At 42.0% G+C, this 4,038-nt stretch overlaps 1 pseudogene; it reads left to right on the top strand.

The window, feature by feature from the left end:
• Nucleotides 1-696: 696 nt before the first annotated feature.
• LOC133233984 (ornithine decarboxylase-like) lies at nt 697-2,685 on the top strand (annotated as a pseudogene).
• The last annotated feature ends 1,353 nt before the right edge of the window (nt 2,686-4,038 follow it).

The raw sequence follows: 4,038 nt of genomic DNA, 5'->3' as shown, positions 1-4,038 counted from the left end.
AAGGAACTGTAAATTGGTATTAATGGGAGACAAGAAGGAAAGGAAACACTGTGGTCAGACCTTAAAATTATTTAGTGTGCCTCAAAATACTTCCCCACTCTATATTTTAGCTAAATTGAACAATATAACAATTTAACCATCAGCTTTTGGGGGTGATCTTTTGTAATTACGATTTTAATTCAAGAAGTTAATAATATTATTTTCTGTTTTTCATCAAAATGTAATATGTGCTTTTGTCAGTCCCCTCAGCCTCTGCCACCTCCGCCCCTCTGCCAGCTCTCCGATGCCACCTCGGCCAGTGGTCCTCTGCACGAGGGAGTGAGGCGGCTAGCGGCCGGTGGTCCTGTGTGCTAGGCAATGCCATTTCCTCTCCATGGGGTATGCCCGCCACACCCCTGCGCTCTGAGGTGGACAGCAGATTGTGTGTTTATCAAACGTTTATCAAACGTTTCCACTGCTGCATGGAGGGCACACGCATCTTCAGTGGGACTTGGAATTCCTGGAGAATTGCCTTTGTGACAGGTTGACATAATCCCTTTAAATTCCATCTCTAAGTTTTCCATATTTGCCTATATCTTGAGAGTCCCTTGGACGGCAAAGAAATCCAACCACTCCATCCTAAAGGAGATCAGCTCTGAGTGTTCATTGGAGGGACTGATGTTGAAGCCAAAACTCTAATACTTTGGCAACCTGATGCAAAGAGCTGACTCGTTTGAAAAGACCCTGATGTTGGGAAAGATTGAAGGTGGGAGAAGAAGGGGAGGGCAAAGGATGAGATGGTTGGATGGCATCACCAACTCAATAGACATGAGTTTGGGTGGACTCTGGGAGTTGGTGATGGACAGAGAGGCCTGGCGTGCTGCAGTCCATGGGGAAGCAAAGAGTCGAACATGACTGAACTGACTGACTGACTAACCCTATTTGCAGTTTGTTGTGTTTCAAAAAGACATCAAGAAACCATGAACAGCTTTAGTAATGAGTTTGACTGCCATTTCTTAGATGAAGGCATTAGTACCAAGGACCTTCTGGACCAAAAAAACTAATGAAGTTTCTTCTTCTGATTGATAAGCATGCCTTCTATGTTGCTGATCTGGGAGACAATCTAACCAATAGACATCAGAAATGCACAAAGAACGCAGTTCACATAGATCTATCGAGTGCTTACTAGGAGTCAGACAGTGAATCTCATCCCCTAATACATTTAGGAAAAAAAAAAAAAACAAGCCCTGGGGTAGCATGCAAAATAATGAATTAAGATTTTAAAGTACACTTCAAATTTTGGCTGCTTTTCTCTAAATTTAAAATTAATCTTACTCTGGCTTTTAACATCTTCCTGGTGAAGATTATTGCAGCAAGGGAGCATCATGCCTAATTACTTTAAAATGTATCTTTGTTGGAAGTATATTAACATGTATTATACCACTGCTGTCCTCAAAATGAAAATAAACATTTTACATGGTTAAAAAAATAAAGAAAGAAACATCTGAGATGGTTTAAAACTCTTCCTCGGGTCACCCCCATTTTTGCAGTCAAATGCAATGATAGTAGAACCATAGTGAAGACCTAGCTGCCAATGGGACAAGACTTGACTGTGCCAGCAAGACTGAATTACAATTGGTGCTGTCTCGGGATGCCTCCAGTGAGGATTGTCTATGCAAATCTGTATAAACAAGTGTCTCAGATTGAGTACAATGCCAATAACAGGGTACAGATGATGACTTTTGATAGTGAAGTTGAGTTGATGAAAGCTTCCAGGGCACATTCAAAGGCCAAGTTGGTTTTGCAGATTACCACTGATAATTCCAAAGCAGTATGTCACCTCAGTGTCAAATTTGGTGCCGCAGGCTTCTATTGGAATGGGCAAAAGAGCTAGATATTGATGTCATTGTTGTCAACTTCCGTGTGGGAAGTGGCTATACTGATCCCGAGACCTTCATGCAGGTGATCTCTGATGTCTGCTGTGTCTTTGACATAGGAGCTAAGGTTGGTTTCAACATGTATCTTCTTGATATTGGTGGTGGCTTTCCTGGATCTGAGGATGTAAAGCTTAAATCTGGAGATCACCAGTGTAATCAAGCCATCACTGGACAAGTATTTTCCATCAGACTCTGGAGTGAGAATCATACCTGAGCCGGGCAGATACTATGTTGCATCAGCTTTCACACTCGCAGTTAATATCATTGCCAAAAAAAAACCTCATATTAAAGGAACAGACAGACTCTGATGATGAAGAGGAATCAAGTGAACAGTTATGTATTACATGAATGATGGAGTATATGGGTCATTTAACTGCATTCTTTAGGATCACACACACGAAGCCTCTTCTGCAGAAGAGACCCAAACCAGACGAGAAGTATTATTCATCCAGCATCTGGGGACCCATCTGTGATGGCCTGGACCACATTGTTGAGCGCTGTAACCTGCATGTGGGCAATTGGATGCTCTTTGAGAACATGGGTGCTTACACTGCCACTACTGCTTCTACCTTCAATGGATTCCAGAGACCTACCATGTACTATGTGATGCCAGGGCCAACATGGCAACTGATGAAGCAGATCCAAAACCAGGACTTCCCATCCAGAGCGGAGGAGCAGGATGTCAGCCCTCTGCACCCTGTCCTGTGCCTGAGAAAGCAGCATGAAGCAGCATTCAGCAGACTGTGCTTCCACTTGTATTAACATGTAGTTACCACTCTTGTAGCTGTTAACTGCGAGTTTAGCTTGATTTAAAGGTTTTGGGGGGGGACCATTTAACTTAATTACTGCTAGTTCTGAGATGTCGATATGAGTAGGGTTGGCACAGGTGCACCAATGTGGAAGACTGGGAGATGGGGTCACACTTATCTGTGTTCCTGTGGAAACTGTTAGGTAGTTAGAATAGGAAAAAGGAGTCCAGAATGGCTGCGACTAAAAGACAAAAGGAAAAGCCCATGAAAATAGAACAAAGGAAGGTCCAGGGGCCAGAGTGATGACCTCAGGTAAAACAAACAGCCCTCCTGGCTAGCCCAATTTACATAGGGCAGGCTCAGGGGGAGGAGAAAAAGCAAATAAAAAGAGGAGCCAAAATTGAGCTGGGGGTTTTTCTTCTCTTTGCGACTTTTGGGTTGGCCCACCCTCATGCCTGAGGGTGTATTTTCCTTTGCTTGCCAAATAAAACTGAGCTGTAACATGGAGCTGTAACACTGGTCCTTCCATTGCTTCAAATTTTTGCCGCAGCGAGACAGAACTGAGGAAATTACACACTTCTCCAACAAAACTATTTGAGTATTTGTTTTATATGGATTTTTATTCACTTTTCAAACATGCTACTAAAGGCTTCAACTGCTGAGCAAGCATTTGTGGCTTGTGTATCAGCAGGATGGGCCACAAGCTTAGTGTCGCAACTGGTTTTAACAAAAAAGGAATCTTGACATTAAAAAAAAAAATGTAATGTGTGATAAAAGGTATCCTCAAAACCAGTATTAAACAGTTTAGCAACCATGTTATATGGTGGTGGTGATGGTGGTGTTTAGTCTCTGAGTCGTGCCCAACTCTTGTGATCCCAGGGTCACAAGGACTGTAGCTCACCAAGCTCCTCTGTCTGTGGGATTTCCAGGCAAGAATACTGGAGTGCATTGCCATTTCCTTCTCTACCCAGGGGATTAAAGTAGCATCTCCTGCATTGACATACCACCGAGCCACCAACCATGTAACTACTAATAAATATTCAGAAAAGTCTTCATGTTTCTGTAGAAATACCAAATTTAGTTCATATCTGACATTGTGCTTAATCTCCCACCATGGATACCATTGAAACATTTGGAAAGGTGACTAAATTGACAGTATCTGTAACTAATTTAAAATTTGGGCTTCCCTGATAGCTCAGTTGGTAATTTATCTTTATGCTATCTTCCAAATTATTGGGCTTGATCATTTACTTCAAACTGGGAAAAAGTTGTAAAACCAAATCTATAACCAGATCTGGATATAAGACATGTAATACATTCCTAGGCAGAAACATTTATTAAAAATCACAGCTAAAGATTAGATAAGCTTATGG

Source organism: Bos javanicus, chromosome 21 (assembly GCF_032452875.1).
Source record: "Bos javanicus breed banteng chromosome 21, ARS-OSU_banteng_1.0, whole genome shotgun sequence".
NCBI classification, from domain to species: domain Eukaryota; kingdom Metazoa; phylum Chordata; class Mammalia; order Artiodactyla; family Bovidae; genus Bos; species Bos javanicus.
Note: the sequence above shows the minus strand (reverse complement) of the source record. Positions and strands in the feature narration are given on the sequence as shown.